The sequence below is a fragment of the Trachemys scripta genome, chromosome 10 (assembly GCF_013100865.1).
Source record: "Trachemys scripta elegans isolate TJP31775 chromosome 10, CAS_Tse_1.0, whole genome shotgun sequence".
Lineage (NCBI taxonomy): Eukaryota > Metazoa > Chordata > Testudines > Emydidae > Trachemys > Trachemys scripta.
Window position 1 is genome coordinate 32,727,451 of NC_048307.1, and position 19,706 is coordinate 32,747,156.

Sequence of the window (19,706 nt, forward strand, 5' to 3'; positions counted from 1 at the left end):
TACAGAAGTGCGCTTGTCTTTAGCACTCAGATGCCCAACTCCCAATGGGGTCTAAACCCAGATAAATCCGTTTTACCCTGTATAAAGCTTATGCAGGGCAAACTCATAAATTGTTCGCCCTCTAAAACACTGATAGAGAGATATGCACAGTTGTTTGCTCCCCCAGGTATTAATACATACTCTGAGTGAATTACTAAATAGAAAGTGATTTTATTAAATACAGACAGTAGGATTTAAGTGGTTCAAAGTAGTAACAGACAGAACAAAGTAAGTCACCAAGCAAAATAAAATAAAATGCGCAAATCTATGCCTAATCAATCTGAATACAGATAACCTCACCCTCGGAGATGCTTCAGTAAGTTTTTTCTCAGACTGGACACCTTCCAGGCCTGGGCACAATTCTTTCCCCTGGTACAGCTCTTGTTGCAGCTCAGGTGGTAGCTAGGGGATTCTTCATGATGGCTCTTCCTCCTCTCTGTTCTCTTCCCCCCTTTATATATCTTTTGCATAAGGCGGGAACCCTTTGTCCCTCTGGGTTTCCACCCCCCCTCACTGGAAAAGCACCAGGTTAAAGATGGATTCCAGTTCAGGTGACATGATCACATGTCACTGCAAGACTTCATTACTCACTTGCCAGCACACACATATACAGGAAGACTCACAGGTAAATACAGCCATCTGCAGACAATGGGAGTCATCAAGATTCCAAACCATCCTTAATGGTCCACACTTTACACAATTACAATAGGCCCTCAGAGTTACATTTTATATTTCTAGTTTTAGATACAAGAGTGGTACATTTATACAAATCAGATGATCATACTCAGTAGATTATAAGCTTTGTAATGATACCTTACAAGAGACCTTTGCATGAAGCATATCCCAGTTACGTTACATTCACTTATTACCGTATTTTCTCTAAAACTATCTCAGTTACATTATATTGACTTATTATCAAGTTTTTATAAAACCATATAGACTGCACAACGTCACACCTGCTTCTACAGGTCCCGCAATATTAGGATAAGACTTAGCATGACAATTGCTGTTTCTTACAATGGAGAAGCCTATATTTAAATCCTTTAACTCTGTTTCCACACAAGTGTAAATTCTTAAGGCTCTGTAATAGCCTAAACATGGAGTCACAGATAGTCCCCATGGATACTCCCAATAGTCTCTTTTGCCACCCAGGTAAGCTTACCTGTCCTGTGTGATAGAAGGTCCCTTACACCCAGAATCACAGCAATATTCAGGTTACTCCCAGTTCCAAAGGACCAGTCACTTACTCCAGATCAATTGCACCTTAGATCTCACGCCACAGCCAACGCTTGTCGCCAATCCTATAATAAGCTACATGAAGATTTATTAAATAGGAGAAGAAAATGAGAGCTATTCACAAAGTTAAACAGGTGAACAGACACACACAAATGAGTTACAATCTTAAGTTTGAGAAAGTTATAAAAGCTTCTGTAATAAGCAAGGTCTATGTAGCCGTTAGGGCTAACCCAGGCTAAGCATTGGGGATTTAGCATCATTATCCCTATTTTACAAATGGGGAAACTGAGGCACAGGGAAGGGTATGACTGGCCCAACAGCAGCTCAGTGACAGAACCAGAGATAGAACCCTGATCACCCGAATCCCAGTCCAGGGTGCTAGCTACCAGGAATACGTTTATGCAATAGCTGTGTGGGATCTTCCCAGGCCGGGTAGAAATACCCGCACTAGCTCTGCTCGAGTCAGCATGTTAAAAGCAGCAGTGTGGCTGTGGGATCACGGGTGGCAGCTCAAGCTAGCAATCAGAGTACAATCCTGCCATCCAACCACCTGGGTACGTACTTAGGCAGCCAGTGTAAGCCGCTGCTGCACTTCTATTTTTAGTATGCCGGCTCAAGCAGAGGTAGTACGTGTACCTCTAACCATGCTGGGAAGAACCCTCGCAGATGCTGTGCAGACCTACCCTCGACCACATGGCACTAAGGCCTAAAGATTTAAAAGCACCTTCTGATTATTGGGGGCTTCCATTTTTTGTGCCTGATTGGGGTCCCCTTCTGTGAGGCAACCCTGCAGTCAGACCAGGACTGCTCATGCAGCTGCCATGACTCACCCACCCCCCATGACTCCCTGCTTGTGGCCCTGTGACCCTCACTCCCATCCCTGTTTTATCATTTGTTATCCCCTGAATGTATTTGAGCAATGTGTCCAGTAGTTCCTCCCCTTAGGCTGGGGGAGGGGCCTTTTGACCCCAGGAACTCAATAGGTACCACGACTCATCCCTCCAGTGTGACTCATCCCTCCAGTGTATGTGCCTGGCTTCTTCAGTTCTTGATAAGAATGTCAACATCCTCCTTCTTTTCAAAACACTTCTCAAGGTTGTCAGCAAACCCATCCCGCACAGTCCTGATCAGCCACTGATGCCACAGGCCTGTCTTGACTCTTAAGCTGATATAGTTATAACATTTCTCCTCTTGAGACCTGATTGGCGCAGCTATCAGGGGAGTAAACAGGGAATGACTTGCCAAGGTGTCCTACAATGAAAACATCCTATACGGCTGAAACAATTTCAGAGCATATCTAGTAACTGTCACACCCTACTTCTGGATGTTCCAGGGCCAGGTGATCAGCCCTGCACTCTGCATGTATGCTTAGATGCAACATCTAAATGTTTTAAGTGAGCTGAAAATATTTTGTTGCAGCCTATCGGACTGTGTCATCACACCTTTGTGGCTATTGCAGTCATAGACTCATTATTATTACCATCATAATGTAAGAAAAGGTGTAAGAAACAATGCTGTGTTTGTATTTACATTTTCCTGGGAGCACAGAGGAAAGGATAAGGTTTACATCAAGTGGTTGCGAGCAGGTAGAACCTGAAATCAAAGAGGAATATTTACAATTTAGATCACCAGAAAAAGGTGGATCAATTGGTTAATTCTAATGGGACACAAGTGCCATCACTTTATATACATTGCTTATAGAGGGGATAACTGTACAGCTGGGCCAACGCTCTCTGTGTGCACATCACAATCTACCATTACACTATCAGGCCTTCATTTTCCTGATCATAAAAAACATCCTGACCAGTGCTGGGCAGAGAAAAGGAGCAAGATCACCTTAAATTTGAATCTAAAACGATGGTTTGAAATTTTGTCAGGCTAAAACTGATACCTGTGAAATATTTCAAAAGCTTTTCTACAAAGGGGAATTTTGGAAAATTAAGGTGAGTGCTCCACTGCTTTCCTTCTTCTCTTTGGACTTAAAAAATCAAATGTGGATTACACCCGAATTATACAAAACTTTAAAAATGTTCAAGACAGGTCAATGGCCTAATGATTAGTAGTAGTTTAGGAAAAGACTCAAGCAATTTTTTATGGGTGCCCTGACTGCCATTGTCAAAACTAAGGAGACTACTTCTGAACGAGAGCGCCCACACAGGGGTTTAAGGCACTGTAAATGATGTGCATTAATTTCATACCTTTAGAGTGTCTGTGTAGACAAACCCTTAGGCTTTGTCTACTCTAGCACTTTCGTCCACAAAACTTTTGTTGGTCAGGGGTGTGAAAAAAACCACGCCTCTGACTGACATAAGTTTCAAGTGTAGACAGCTCTATGTCAGCAGGAGAGCATCTCCTGCCGAGTGGCTACACAGCAGACCTTACAGCGGCACAGCACCAGTGGTACAGCTGTGCCGCTGTAAAGTCCATAGTGTAGACATAGCCTTAATAAGGGAAAGGGAATAAGGGAAACTGAGTGGGGGAAAGCCTCTGTTAATTCCTTTAGTTTAAAATGCAGTAACTAGTTTTCAATTATACTCATATAAATGGGGAGGAGGCTGCTGATATTCATACACAAATACCTCTGATGGCAAAGGAGGCATCTTATTAGCACAATCAGTATCAGAGTTGTCAAGCCATAAACAATAATGGTGCATTTAACATCTCTGAATCAGCATTATCGTTTGTCCCCTCGCTGTAAAGAAAATGTGTTTTTACCGAAGGGTAATTAACATGCATTAACTATCCCACTGTAAACACATAGTAGACACAGGGTATTTTAATTTCACCAAAAGACAAACTATGCCTCCTGCTCACCGATGCAAAGGCGTAACAGAATCATATATTTTTAAAAATCCCTGATTTTGGCAGTACAAAACAGTAAACTTAGCAGAATGAAAAACATCACTTCAATGTATTATAGCAAAATATGTAACATACATAAAAGGCTATAAATGTCAGATATGCATTTAGAAATATAAACAATTCAGTAGAAAATTCACCATCTCTGTATGCAACAAGTGAAGTAACAGATGAGTAAAGCATGTGGTTCAGTGTTGGGGGATTAGTTACACAAAAAAGGATTTTTAATAAATTTTCAGTTAAAAAGGGAAGGAGGGGGGCGGAATCACATGCTAACGGAAGTCCAAAACAGTACTGAATATTATAGGAATGTACAAACGTTTTAGGTATATGGATTTTAGGGTGCAGATTCTTTGAGAAAGGTAACAGCAGAAGTATGATGCTGGTGCACCACCAACGACTCGGACACATAAAAGCAAATAAAAAAAGTGTGTGTGTGTGTGTATTTTTCAATTTCATAACTTTTGGTGCACAACCCATGCCTTTTGAATTCTTGGGGCTGTCAATCTATCTCAGGGTTATCTATCTATGTAAGAATTACAGTGGAGTCTGCCTACAGAAGGATCTCACACCAGCTAGCAGCCACAGAACCCCGTGGGCCAGGTTTGGCCAGGTGTGTGGCCTCCCAGTGGCCTCCCAGTGAGTGACAAGGGCAGCCAGGTACTCCCCACCAGGCACCTAAACAACAGCTGGACTAACCAGGCCCCAGGGCCTGGCCTGACCTTCACCCCATGCCCTCCCTTTGTCCCTCCCCCTGCCACCAGCTGGCTGAGTCTGACCCGCTCTTGCACAGACTCCGCCCATCCCCTCCCCACCCCTCCCCTCCCCTCCCCTCGGATTGGCCCCGCGTCGCTAGCCGCAGGGACGCCGCTGTCATCCCAAGTGAGGGCAGAGCAGGGCCGGGGCTTCAGCGGATGTTACTGCGCATGCTCAACTCTCCATCGCGCATACTCAGTGACAGCAAGGCAGTACATCGGAGCGGATTCTCCCCCTACCTCCCGCTGCTGGGTCTGTCAGGGGCCTCCCGCGTTGCCGCCTTGCTATCCGGTAGGTGGCGCGTAAGGCGAGGGGGGCCTGGCGGTTCCGACAGCGGGGCGGCAGTGCGCTCTCGGCTCGGTACCTGCGCCGCGCTCCCTCAGCAGGGTTGGGGCAGTAGGGAGCCGGGCGTGTCCCACAGGGTGGCCCTGCTCCCCGCGCGGGGCATGCCGGGGGCTGGAGTCCGGCCGGGCATCGCGCTCCAGGGAGAGCCGGGAGAGGGGAGGGGCCGAGAACTACAACTCCCAGCGGCCCCGCGACGCGACCAACCTGCCCTGTGAGGCAGCAAGCCTGGGGGGCGCGGCCCCGGTCCTTTAGGTGGGGGGTGTCTCTGGGCGCCGCTTGGCAGACAGGGCCGGGTTGGGGGCGCCCCCGGGGGGGTTTGTGGACTCTAGCGTGTTGCGGCACCACCTGGGGGGCCGGGGCAGCTGGCGAGCCTGGGGCATGAGAGCAGCCGCTAGTCGGGTTGAGCTGCCTGGAGGATGTTGTTGGGGTGTGTCTGCAGGGCAGGATTCCCTCCCCCCCCGTCTCTGTTTACTTTCCTGAATGGAATTGATGAAAATCAGTCGGGCTGCTGCGTGCCCTCTTAGCCCTGTCCGTAAACCATGACCCAGGGGCAAACGTTACCCGGGTCTTACGTTACCCCTCATATCTTGTGAGGCGAGGCAAAGGTCAGGCTCCCAGCCACGCACCCCACTCGTGATACGCAGCCATAAAAATACTTTATGCTTGTAGAGCTCCTTCAGCGTGAGCATCACAAAGCAGTTTAGAGAAGTGGAAAATCATAAATAGGTGGAAACAGATCGAATGTAAGGCCTGGGTGGTGCATGAAAATTCTCTCATTTTAACAGTACCAGTATAATGAAAGTGGGACAACTTCCTGGCATGGACCTGGTATCAAAGTGCTTGTACCAGTATAGAATTACAGCCACACTTTCGGTTGTACTGGGATAACTAAATTGGTTTAAAAAAACTGTACCTCTAACCAAAATAGTTACCCTGGCACAAAATCTGTGTGTAGAGCAGGCCTTAGTGACTTGCCCAGGGTCCCCGAATGAGGCAGTGGTATAGTCAGAAATGCAGTGCTACAAGTCCTGTACATTAACAGCTGTCCTTAATTTTTAGCAAAATAGCTACTATTTTTTCCATCCAAAAATCTGCAATTCAGTGAATTTCAACTATATTAAAGGTGTGCCTTGGATTGTTTCCCAAATATCCCAGATTTTTTTCCAAATATCCTGGATTGTAGTTTTCAGATATTTCCTGGTATGACTCATATGAAGGAAAGTAGGTGTAAAATGTTGTTAGTGTTGGTTTCGTGGGTATGAGATTTTTGATTACAGATTTATATTCTTACTGAGTTTTGAAAGTGGTTTCATAAATACAGTTTTTTTTCATGTACTATTGAAGAATTCCACTAAACTTTTCGTGAGTGCTTTGTAAATTGTAGCATTCCATGTCATGACTAAAATGGTTCACTTTTAACAGATGACAGACTTGGTTAAATGTGGTAATATTTTCTTTGTTACACTTTTAAAACTTTATTTTAACTCTAATACAAGGTAAAAAAACCCCTCCTCTTTATAATAGAAGTTATTCCAAGGAACTCGTAACTCATTCAGAGGCATTTTGTGAACACTTAAAACATCAAGATCATCCCCTTTGGCATCCTTTGGGCCTAATATGCCAAAATATTTGGAGTTCCACTTTGACATGGTATTGCTCTGAGCTCACCTTTATGTATTTACAAAGAAGGCCTTCCCCCTTCAAGTAAATCTGAGTGAGCTGAGGTAGGAAATGACTGTTTTGGGAGAAAGTGGTGATTAGTTATTGTTAATTTGTAAACAACTGATGGTGTGCTCTGCCCTTATATAAGATCCTGCCCTAAAGATCTTTCAGTCAAAAATCTGTAACTGAGAAGACTGCAGGCCCCATAGGCCCAGAGACAGGATTAACATGATGTATTTTTTTCATTTCTTATGGGTGTCATGTAAGAAGTGAATCTTTAGGAGGGGTTTGAAACCAGAGAGGGGCTGGGGAGTGTCTTGGCAACGTGGTAAAGGCACAGAGTGAGAGGAAATTAGTGGAGTACTGGCAGTCATCAATGGAGGAAGGAAGTGGGTGAAGTTCATGCATATAAACTAGTTCAGAGACTATAGGCTAGAGCACAGTTCTGAAGGACTTTGAGAGTGAGAACAAGAGTTTAAACTTGATGATGTGGTGAATAATGGGGGAAGCAAGGGAAGGAATTCAAAGATGGGCATGACATGGTCTGAACGATGGGCAAGATCATAATTCTAGCAGGTGCATTTTGGAAACACAAGAGTAGCGATGTGAGTATTGGGGAGACAGTAGGAGGAAGTTGTAATTAGTGGTGCCTGTTCCTTTTTGAAGTTGAGGAGGGGGTATTTCAGCCATGTTATTAACCCTGCATGTCCATGGGACTGGTAATTTCCAGAGCTCACTTTTTCATTCTTTTACCCTGTCATATTGGAATGTGTGTGGCATAGGCAAATGCAATGGTCTCATTTGTATTTAAAATGGGGGGTAATGTTAAACCTACATTAATTGCCTCTTCTGTCAGTGCAGCTTCACACAGTTGGAAGCCTGAAAGAGGGGGAGGTGGAGCGCCTTTTTTCTTTGATAGTAGAAAACTCAAAGAAAGGCATGAGTTTGAATCAGTTTGGGAAGTAGGACAGAATGAGTGTGTCTGCCGTTAAATTCTTCAAGCTTCTGTTCTAACCTATTGGTGATCTTAAGGATGGGTACTTGTCAGGTTAGAAAGCAAAAAGCATTGAGGAACTTTATTATGTAAAGTTATTTTGTTGTTGTTGGTCCAAGTAGAAAATACTGTTAAAAGCAGTGACTAATCCACAGCTCTTCCCAGTCTGGGGGTGATTTGGTTTTGGAAGGAGATATGGGATACACACAGTCCTTTAGCATGTTCTCTGATCCAGAGATATTTGGTTGGAATATATGTAGGAAAGAGGTTGCAACTGGACCCTTTTGGAGAAGTTCCTTAATAGGCCTATATTAGAGCTATAGGTTACAATATAGATAATTGCTATAATCTGAAAGAAAGTGTGTTGGGCTCTAAAGAAGTTTATTCAAATCTCCTAATCTTTAAACAAAAAATAAAATGCAATGGTTTTTGTAGGACCTAGAACAAAACAGTGTTTTGTGCTCCGCTGCTGACATCACTTCCAGAGTTCTGTGAACATAATGTCTGATGTGGCTGAACAAAGAGTTTGGGGTTTGGAGGCACCCTAGTAGTTATTAAATACAAACAGGCATGTTAATTTCAGCGTTGTGTAATGTTTGCCAAGTGCAAATAGGACAAAATGGCAGCCTGGCAGAATTTACATTTTCAAGCTTCTAAACTGGCATATCAAACTGCTGGGTAAAAAACAAACCATGTAATTGTGGTTGCACTGCTTCCCCAGACTGAACTTTGTGAAGTTGGTGGGTTTTTTTGTTTTGTGTTTTGTTTTTTTTTTGCGACTGTGAGATGATTCTATTGTTCTCCCCACACAATCTTTAACCATCTCTCCTAACTTAACTACATAGGATGCTTGGACAGGATGTCCTGCTTGCAACCAAGGTGAGAAAGGGTGGTGAAAAAGTAATCTAATAGAAGCAAGCTTTGTGTTACAGAGATATCATCTTACCACTTAAGAGCTGCATCTGTGACATCAGAGAGGAAAGCTTTAAATCTAGTTCTCTTTCATCCTCCCCCATATGGCGGAAATGATATTTTATATGAAACAGAGCTATTGTATCAACTCCTTTTTTTTTTTTAATAGGAGAAAGGTTGATTCAGGGCCTGACCCAGCAGCTTTTATGCAGGCAAAGCTCACTAAAATAAAGCTGAGTTTTGCCTTCATAAAGATTGCAGGATCGGGCCCTTGAGCAGGCTATGCAGTTTTATTTTCAGAGAGCAAGAGTGTCAACTTCTATCTTTTGATGTGATACTTACATTGTTCTTTTTGTGCTTTGATTTCTGACAGAAGTAATTTGTGATCATGTGCAAACCAGAAAGAAAGCAACTTGATTTTTGTAAGTTATGTTAGACCCTTAAATATGGAACAAAGCATGGGCCTTTTTCAGCTATTAAAATGAACCAACATAGTGTAGGTGCCATGATGGACCATACAGTGTTTTAGAAGAGAGACAAGGTGGGTGAGGTAATATCTTATTGGACCAGTTTCGGCTGGTGAGAGAAACAAGTTTTCGACTTCTTCAGGGCTGGGAAAGGCACTCAGAGTGTCACAGCTAAATACAAGGGTGGAACAGATTGTTTAGCATAAGTAGTTAACACATGTTACAATGGGAAAGTGGCTCCAAGAACACTGCATACATACATCATTTTATCACTAGTACCGAGAGCCCCCTGGTGGAGGGTTCAGAGCACTGTGTGCACTCTCAACATAAAATTATGATGATGGAAACATTTGGCTGCTGTGCTAAGGTGTCACTTTGGGCTCTTTAATTTTGGGAAACATTCTCTGTAGATATTGAATTTTTGGTGTGGTTTTTATACTGGTGAAAGATGCCTGTCTGGCAGACTTGGACTGAAAGCCTGTGTTTAATCTTAAGACAGATGTAGCATGGGCAGTGCGTGATGAGGCAAACTTCCTCCATGTTCCAAACCTGACCTGAAGGCACCACTCTAGGGCCAGATGTACATTAGATCTGTACTGGAAAGGGTTTACTGGTTTGCTATACTGGCAACCCCTTCTAGTGGAGATATAGCTCGATATAGTGGAGAGTGCTTTTGCTGGTATCGTTTACACCAGTTTTATGAACAAAGTAAACTCTGCTGGTAAAAGCATTTTGTTGCTAGTATAACTGTGTATATGCTAGGGATTTTTGCCAGTATAAAAATGTCATAAAAAAATCACCACTATCTGACATTACTATATCAGCAAAAGCTTCTAGTGTGGACCTGGCCTAGGTGTAAGAAGGCAGCTTGGTCTTTGTGACTTATTCAGTCCTCTGACTCTGTTAAAGAGAGTCAGAAATGCCCGTTGTGTTGGTATTTTTGTAATATGTACACCTGGCTGCTGGGAACTGGATTATTCACACAGGCAGCCATCCGGGATGTATATGATCACAGTCATTGGTCATCACCAGTTTTGGCTGGATTTGAGCCTGTGATGTGCTCACTAACATTAAGAATACAATGAATACGTTCGGAAAGGGTGCGAGCTGTGTGTATGTCCTGCACTCATCTTTGCAAGGTGGGTTTTCAAGTAGAACTAGGCATATGGGCAGAAACCGTGGCTTTTTCCACTGAAACTCTGAGTCACAATTATCCATCAGCCTCTAAGTGGATGCATCTCGCACAATCAGTTTAGTGAGGGGGTGTATGCTGGTGGACCTCAGTCTTCCTGCCTTCATTGTTTCTCTAACTTAATTATGCGTCAGACTCTCCAGATAAGTGAGATCAGATTTTTTCCCCCCCAAAGGTGGTTTGAGGCCTAAATAGCCATTGCGTGAGAAGTAGAGCCCTCCAGATGGGATGTGAAGAATAGCTGAATATTAATTGCATTAAACCTAAACCACCATCACTCAGAAATCCCCTGTGTTCCCTCCAAAAGCCATGCAGCTGGAAGAGTAGGTATAATCTGTTAGACAAATGAATAAGCTTAAATTCCTATAGAGAATTACTGAAATATTGATTTTTAATTTAGCTCACAGAATAAAGATTGTGTTGTGGACAGATTTTAGCAAAACTTAACTGTGGCTTAGCACTGGGGGTGGACTCATTGCTTTGTTGTGGGCAGGACTGAGGTTGGCTGCAAAATAATTTCACAGGTAGCAGACCTACTGTAATTGCTCTCATCCTTTTTGTTTTGAAATTGGGAGGTCCTGAGTTGTTGTAGTGAAGTCTGCCGATATGTCACACTGCACATTGCATTCTTCTGGTGTGGGTGGTGGGAATAGTTCTTCTTAACCCAATAGCAGTGTCCCTAAAACGGGACATTATATTTTGAAAGGCAAATATAGGTTATTCTGGCAGAGTGTCTGCATGACATTGAAATGCTGAGACAATCGTTATCTTGTCTTTCCTTCCTTTGAATTTTTCAGGTTCTTGTGATTCAGTGCTTTCTTGATGTTTCTGTGCTTCCCGGTGCCTGAAATGGCAGTTCTTGACAGTGCTTCCTGCCGTTGACTGACAAGGGTTTTCTCAGTCTGTCCTGTGATCTTTTCTCTCTTTCCCAATCATCTGTTTGTTTTAAGATGCAGGATTGCAGCAAGGGCATATTGTTGCCCCGATATTATGGTAAACAAATCCTCCAGGGGCTGTTTGCATTGTACAGCTGGTTGTTTGCATGGTTGTGCTTTTGCAATTCTGTGTTACAAACAGTACCGCTGCGTGGAACTCTTTCAGAGTCTGAAGTAATCATCTTTCTCTGACACTGTTGCATCTATCCATATGTATATCATAATACTTTTTTAAAGCCTGTATCCCTCTAATTCTCGGGTTGCTGTCAGGCTTGGGTTTTCGCTGATCTGCCATGCAAGACAAAATTGTGAGAGTTGTAGACAATCCCACAGTGCATCACAACGTTGTGTTGTACCATCTCAGCATTGCAGAAACACTGCAAGTTTTGACCACAGGACTAGAGGAAAATGCTGTCCCATTTTAAGCTAATGGATAAGGATCATTTTGGGAGCCTACTTTTTTCTATATAACTTCACAATTGGGTAGATAGTGTGAACTAGTGTGAATTCTTTCGATGGCTTTCTTAGTTAGAAACAGCCTGTGTAATTTTTTTAAAAATGTGTGTGTGGGAGGGGGCTTCAGGGATTCTTTTTATGTTCTCTTTGAAACACCTTGTGCTGCATGATGCATCTTCTCATAGTGGAGAGCTGTTGAGCTTCTTCTGGGAGTCCATCAACTTACTGCATCACTGGCTGGAAGAGGCTTACTTACCAGTGACAAGTGGCATATGCTGGGCCGATCATGCTCATAGACTCATAGACTTTAAGGTCAGAAGGGACCATTATGATCATCTGGTCTGACCCCCTGCATGCTGCAGGCCATAAAACCGTCCCTACCCCTTCCCTGGATTCTGCTGTTGAAGTCCCCAATCCTGTTTTAGGTGACTTCAATCGGCAGAAACCCTCCTGCTAGAGATCCCTGCCCTATGCTGCGGAGGAAGGCGAAAAACCTCCAGAGGCTCAGCCAATCTGCCCTGGAGGAAAATTCCTTCCCGACCCCAAATATGGCGATCAGTAAGACCCCGAGCATATAGGCAAGAGTTTCCAGCCTGACCCCGTCAGCCATTATACAATTTACCTACCATTTCTTGGTTTTCCTTGACTACTATGTTATACCATTAAACCATTCCCTCCATAAATTTATCTAACTTAATCTTAAAACCAGACAGGTCCGTCGCCCCCACCGTTTCCCTCGGAAGGCCGTTCCAATATTTCACCCCTCTGACGGTCAGAAACCTTCGTCTAATTTCAAGCCTGAACCTCCCCACGGCCAGTTTATATCCATTCGTTCTCGTATCCACATTAGTACTAAGCTGGAATAATTCTTCTCCCTCCCTCGTATTAATCCCTCTAATATATTTAAAGATAGCAATCATATCCCCCCTCAGCCTTCGCTTTGTCAGACTAAACAACCCAAGCTCCTCTAGTCTCTTTTCATACGACAGGTTTTCCATTCCTCTGATCATCCTAGTGGCCCTTCTCTGCACCCGTTCCAGTTTGAGTTCATCTTTTTTAAACATGGGAGACCAGAACTGCACACAGTACTCCAAATGAGGTCTCACCAGCGCCTTGTACAACGGAAGCAGGACCTCCTTATCCCTACTAGATATACCTCGCCTAATGCATCCCAAGACAGCATTGGCTTTTTTCACCGCCACGTCGCATTGTCGACTCATAGTCATCCTGCGGTCTACTAGGACCCCTAGGTCCTTCTCCTCTTCCGTTACTTCTAACCAATGCGTCCCCATCTTGTAACTAAAATTTTTATTAGTCATCCCCAAATGCATCACCTTACACTTTTTACTATTAAATTTCATCCTATTCCTGATACTCCAATTCACAAGCTCGTTCAAGTCTCCCTGCAGGATATCCCTATCCTCCTCCGAATTTACAACGCCTCCCACCTTCGTATCATCCGCAAACTTTATCATCCCACTCCTGCAATCGGTTCCGAGGTCAGTTATAAATAGATTAAATAAAATGGGTCCCAAAACCGAACCTTGAGGCACTCCACTAGTAACCTCCCTCCAACCCGACAGTTCACCCTTTAATACGACCCGCTGCATTCTCCCCATTAACCAATTCCTTATCCACCTCTGGATTTTCATATCGATCCCCATGTTTGTCAGTTTAACCAATAATTCCTCATGGGGTACAGTATCAAACGCTTTACTGAAATCCAGGTATATTAGGTCCACCGCATTTCCCTTATCTATTAAATCCGTTACTTTCTCAAAGAAGGAGATCAGATTCGTTTGGCACGATCTGCCCTTCGTAAAACCATGTTGTAATTTATCGCAATTGCCACTAACCTCCAGGTCCTCAACTAGTTTCTCTTTCAGAATTTTCTCTAACACCTTGCACACTACAGATGTTAAACTAACAGGCCTGTAGTTACCCGGATCACTTTTTTTCCCTTTCTTGAAAATAGGAACCACATTAGCTATTCTCCAGTCTAACGGGACCACCCCCGAGTTTACAGATTCATTAAATATTATCGCTAATGGGCCTGCTATTTCCCGCGCCAATTCCTTCAATATTCTCGGATGAAGATCGTCCGGTCCACCCGACTTAGCCCCATTAAGGCATTCAAGTTTTGTTTCTACCTCGGATACGGTAATCCCCCATCCTGAATGCCCCTCTGTAGTGGTGCTAGTATCCCTAATACCTTCATTGGCCTCATTAAACACCAATGCAAAATATTCATTGAGATATTGCGCCATGCCTCGATTGTCTTTAATCTCCTCTCCGGCAATAGTCTTCAGCGGTCCCACTTCTTCTTTCTTTGCTTTCTTCCTATTTATATGGCTGTAAAACCTCTTACTATTGCTTTTAATTCCCCTCGCTAGGTCCAACTCTACACGGCCTTTGGCCTTTCTCACTCTATCTCTACATTCTCTGACTTCGCTAAGGTAAGTTTCTTTACTAATCCCTCCCCTCTTCCACTCTTTGTACGCTTTCTGTTTTTTCCTAATCGCCCCTTTGAGTCGGTCGCTCATCCAGCTCGGTCTAAATCTCCTGCTTTGTAATCTTTTTCCCTTTTTTGGAATGCAGGCCTCCGACAGCTCATGCATCTTTAACTTGAAGTAATCCCAGGCTTCTTCTGCCTTTAGATCCATTAATACGTTTGCCCAATCCACTTCCCTTACCAGTCCCCTTAATTTGTTAAAATTGGCCTTTTTAAAATTATAAACCCTAGTCTTTGACTTAATTCTGTTACTCCTCCCATGTATTTTAAACCGAATTAGCTCATGATCACTGGAGCCCAAATTGTCCCCCACTACCACTTCCTCAACGAGGTCCTCACTACTTACCAGAATCAAATCTAAAATGGCCTCCCCCCTCGTCGGTTCAGCTACCACTTGATGAAGGAATTGATCAGCAAGCACATCTAGGAACATCTGAGCCCTATTATTACTACTAGCGTTTGTGCCCCAATCTATATCTGGGAAGTTAAAGTCCCCCATAATTACACAGTTTCTATTAGTAATTACTTCTCTAAACACATTAAATAGTTCCTTATCCATATCCTGGGTCGATCCCGGCGGTCTATAGCACACTCCGAGCACTATCCCCGGAGAGGCTCTAGTAGTCCTATTACCCAGTGTGAGTATTGCCCAGACGGACTCTGTGTTATCTAATCCATCAACTATTATTTCTTTACAGCTTATTTCACTATTGACATACAATGCCACCCCCCCACCTTTACCTTTGTTCCTGTCTTTCCTAAACAGCGCATACCCCTCCATACCTGTGTTCCAGTCGTGACTGCCATTCCACCACGTTTCTGTTATTCCTACGATATCTGGTTTCAGCTCTTGGACCAAGAGCTCCAATTCCTCCATTTTATTACCTAGGCTTCTGGCATTGGTGTATAAACACCCTAATGTATGTCGTTTAGCCTGTCTCCCATTCGTAGCACTATAAGTTGCGGGCCTCCTTGCGTCCGTCCCCCCTGTCCTTCCTATGTCCAATCTCATCTCCCCGGCTATGTCTCCTCTCATTTTACTCACCTTTTCCATACTGGAATCTGGCGTGGAGATTAACTGTGCATCTCCCAACCTTCTCCCCAAACTTCCTAGTTTAAAGCTCTTTTGATAAGATGAGCCAGCCTCCCTCCCAGAAGTCTATTTCCTTCCCTACTCAGGTGAAGCCCATCCCGCGAGAACAGGTGCCTGTCCCCGAAAGCCTCCCAGTGGCCATACATCCCAAAGCCCTCCTTATAGCACCACTCTCTTAGCCAACTATTTATTCTCACAATCCTATCAGCCCTTTGCTGCCCTTCCCTCGGAACGGGCAGAATCCCACTAAAGATAATCTGAGCCTCTATCTCCTTGAGCGTCTTCCCCAGCCTAGCATAATCTCCCTTGATTCTCTCTAATGAGAACCTAGCCGTGTCATTCGTTCCTACATGAAGGATTATCAAGGGGTTCTTACCTGCTCCTTTTAGGATCCTTTTCAACCGCAGGTCCACATCGCGTATCTTTGCGCCCGGTAGACAGCACACCCTTCTGTTCTCCGGGTCCGCCCTGGTCACAGGCCTGTCCAATCTCCTCAGTAAAGAGTCTCCAATTACATACACCTGCCGTCGCCTGGCAACAGTGCAATCTAGTAATCTAGTCTCTAGTCCTGACCTGTGCCTGTTCCTATCTTCCGTTATGCTCCCCCTTATGCCTTCCTGATTCCTCCCGGGGCCCAGAATTGGTGCTGTCTCCATCAACTCCTCCCCTCTCTCTCTCGGACTAGCTGCTCTTCTCTTCTTCCTCACTCTCCCACCTTCAGCCGCCACCTGCTGCCCCTCCACCTCGCTATCCAAACACTCGAACCTATTCCTGAGTTCTATTCCCCCCTCGCTGGCCCTTCTTTTCCTTGGCCTGCTTCTCACAGTCACATGCTTCCACCTTCCATGTTCTCCCCCTTCCATTCCCCTCTCACCGTCCTCTGCCTCTACCTGCGCTGCAGGACACTCTCCTTCAGCCCCTCCTTGCCTGTCCTCCATCAGCTGCTCAAACCCCCGCCTAAACTCCACCAGGGTATCTACCTGCATCTCTAGCCCCTTAATCTTTTCCTCCAGTAACACTATCAGGCGACACTTCATACACACATACCTGTGTTCCAGCTCCCCTGCTAAGACCATATACATACCACAGCTTCCACATGCCACCATCTGCATTCTGTCTGCTCCTGCTGCTTGGCTCATGCCTGCTGCACTCCCTGCCCACAGCACCTGTGGACTCAGAGCACACACCACACCGTGCCCTCCTGCCTCCCCCTTACCTCCCCCTGCGAACTCCCTCTCAAACTCCCCTGTTAGCAGCCCTGTTTGCTGTCTCCTCTCACTTGTTGATGGGGCAGTTTGAAGTTAATTTGTATTAGACACAAGCAGAGACAGATTAAGATAACATTGTATCAAAAACAAAACTATATTTATCAAGACTCTTGAGGTATTGTAGCCCCTGACTTGAAATAACTGCTGCTTTTTATAGAATCTTGATGCATTGTATATTTTCTCAAAAACCGGGGTTACCAATAGCCATTAGACTAACAAAAGTAGGACAGGGCTTGGAACACAGAGTGCAGTGTTTCTATTAAGAATCCCATCCATGTTTTTGGATATGCCATGTTGTTTAGCCAACCAAACTAAAAACCTTCCTAGCCAAGGAAATGCTATAAATGTTCCAGTACAGGAATAAATTAGCCCCTTTGAGAATAAATTATTTGATGAGATGCTACATCCATTTGTGTCACACTTGCAGTACACATTTTTATATATTACAATCTGTTTAAATAGTAGCTGTGAACCTGCAAAAACTAAATTCGGAGTTGAAGCTTCCAGCTGCATCCTTACATCAGCCAAATGGGATCCTAGCTGATAGCCTGGTTTGCATATAGTTATTGTTGGCCATTAATCTTTAAAACACAGTTTGTGCCTTTATTGCTACCTTATGATAAACTGAGAGCGCCTCTTTTTAAACAGAACAAGTTTTCTGATGGCTCAAAATACTCTCCCTGAAGTTGGAGAGAGCTGCAAGTTGGCTTTCAGTCATCTTGGTCCTCCAAAAATCTTGCCAAACTCTGCCAGTACTGTGCGAGAAGGCAGGACCTGAGCTGCCTGCCATTTCTACTAACAAAAATCAGAGAAGTATTCTCTAAACTGTAGATTCCATCTTCATCCACCTCAAATGGTCCAGGAAAGAACACAGATTTTTTTTTTTTTTTTCATCTCTATGTGGTGCCATTGATATGATGGTGTAAGTTAAGGATGGAGTAAGATTCCTTGACTCTGAATTTATTGGTGTATGGGATTTTGAGGCTAACCCTAAATGTTGCTTTTAATGTAGGGCTTTTTGTGGATGGGAAAGGGAGGCAGAGTGTAAAGGGAAAATATTTCACTAGATTTGTTACAATTCCTCTTTGGAGATGCCATCTGAACACATTTGTCCTTTGAGAGTTGAGAGATTCCTTTGAAACACTCTGCTTCAAAGTATGATTGCCATAAGTTGAAATCCTTTAGCAGTTGTTTCAGGCTCCACCAATTCATGCAGGTTGGTAAGAGACGCTGTAAGATGCATTAGACTTATTAGGGGTTCGATTCTAAACTGGCTGAAGGTGTGCTCTCATTGAAAAGGCAGAAAGAGGGGTTTCCCTGAAAGGGTTTCACAGCCGTGGCACTTGGTATCAGTCTCATGAAGGAGTGGCTAGTCTTGAAAGCTTTAGACTTTTAGAAACTTGGTCGCCAATAATACATTTACCCTGCCCAAACAGTGATGTTTTAATTTACACTGACAAAAAGGAGAGGAGAGGGAATTAGAATCACCCAAAGTTTAGGCGTGGGGAAATCTCTCACCAAGTCCTGATTTGGCTGGCAGGAGGTGTTCCTTCCACTCCAGATAGAGGTTAGTGCTTGTACTCAGGTAGCCCCTTATTAGTGCTCCCTTTGTCAGGTGAAGGGAGGTAGAACTAGAATGGGTAACTTTGTCCAAAACCCAACAGGAAGCTGCATTTCTCTGTGTAGGAAAGCTTTATTCAACCTTGACTAAGAAATGGATAATATGTTTCTCTCCTACAGGATCTCTTGTGATGATGGTCCTTATTACTAACTTAATTACAGATAGGGGATTAGTACTCCTGATTTCTTCCTTGGCGGTGGCAGTTGGCATCCCTGTTGGAGAGGACCTTAGCAGATTCCACCAAGTTCCCAATTTTGTCAAATTACTGACAAATGAAACAGTGCAAGAGTAGAGATCAAACTATTGTATTCCCAAGGATCTGTCTCAAGTGTTCCTAGCTTCCCATAAAACATTCATCATAAGTAGGCCTTCTGTTTTTCAGGGTTTTTTAATTTAATTTTTCAGGGTTTATTTTTAGCAATTTTTGAGTTTTATGTAGACGTCCAAAATCAGGGTTTTTGGGTGGGCTTTCTTTTTGTACAGTATATGCTGTCATGTGTAATTTCTTTGTAATATTCCCTAGTGTGCTTTAATGTACTACTGTTTCAAACAGCACTAGGGAACACTTTCACAGATTTGTAATGCCTTCACAATAGGCCTGTCTACACGAGAGAAACTTGCACTGGTGGGCCAGTGTAATAATTTGGATCAGTGTCGTTTTGGAGGGGGGAAGGGGATAGAGGCCAAGCCTGTGTCTCTCTGTGATTCAGTCACTCCAGATTACCTGCTGGGCTCTTTGAAATGCTGCGACCGGAAGGTGATGTTAGTCCAAGGTCTTGTAGGGCTTGCTGTAGGATATGCCCTGACTTGGGTGGGATTCAAAAGAGCTTATAATCAAAAGTCTGCATCCTTTTGCAATCAGAAAATATTTTTCTTTTGAATTTCGGTGTCTATGGAAGTGTCACACAGAGAAGGGGGAAATAATATGGTCTAGTGGTACAGGCATGGGACTGGAGGTCAGGAGAGCTGAGTTTAGTCCTGACTCTCCCACCTGCTCATGGAATGATCTTAGGTAAGTCACTTAACCTTCCTTAAGAACATAAAACAGACATACTGGGTCAAACCAAAGGTTGATCTAGCCCGGTATCTTGTCTTCTGACAGTGGCCAGTGCCAGGTGCTTCAGAGGGAATGAACAGAACAGGTAATCATCAAGTGATCCATCCCTCCCTCTTCTGTTTCCCCACAGTAAAATTGGGATAATACTTGCCTTCCCTTGTAAGGTATTTTGAGATCTTTGGGTGAACGTTATTTGTTGCTGTAACAGACTTGGCTTAGTCTAATGCTGGTAAATACTGCATGAGCTCCCTATCCCAGATCTGTCAATGAACCTTGAAGTCTTGACTTACAACATCTCTTCA

The 19,706-nt window shown here is 43.9% G+C and overlaps 1 protein-coding gene and 1 long non-coding RNA gene across 3 annotated transcripts in view; one reads left to right on the top strand and one right to left on the bottom strand.

Annotated features, from left to right (window-relative positions):
- Positions 1-618: 618 nt before the first annotated feature.
- On the bottom strand, positions 619-5,387 carry LOC117883621. Of its 2 annotated transcripts, XR_004647353.1 has the most exons (4): positions 5,130-5,387; positions 2,806-2,868; positions 1,202-1,350; positions 619-678 (listed from the first exon to the last, which is right to left on the bottom strand). It is a non-coding gene; the product is annotated as an uncharacterized LOC117883621 (long non-coding RNA). The 2 variants fall into 2 exon arrangements; XR_004647352.1 differs by lacking the exon at positions 619-678 and having other exon boundaries at positions 887-1,350.
- The window catches only part of CDIP1 (cell death inducing p53 target 1), a 36,864-nt gene continuing 22,197 nt past the window's right edge, over positions 5,040-19,706 (top strand). Inside the window, exon 1 of the mRNA XM_034783105.1 lies at positions 5,040-5,181. The gene's annotated coding sequence lies outside the window, so the exon portion shown is untranslated. The remainder of the gene's footprint in view (positions 5,182-19,706) is intronic.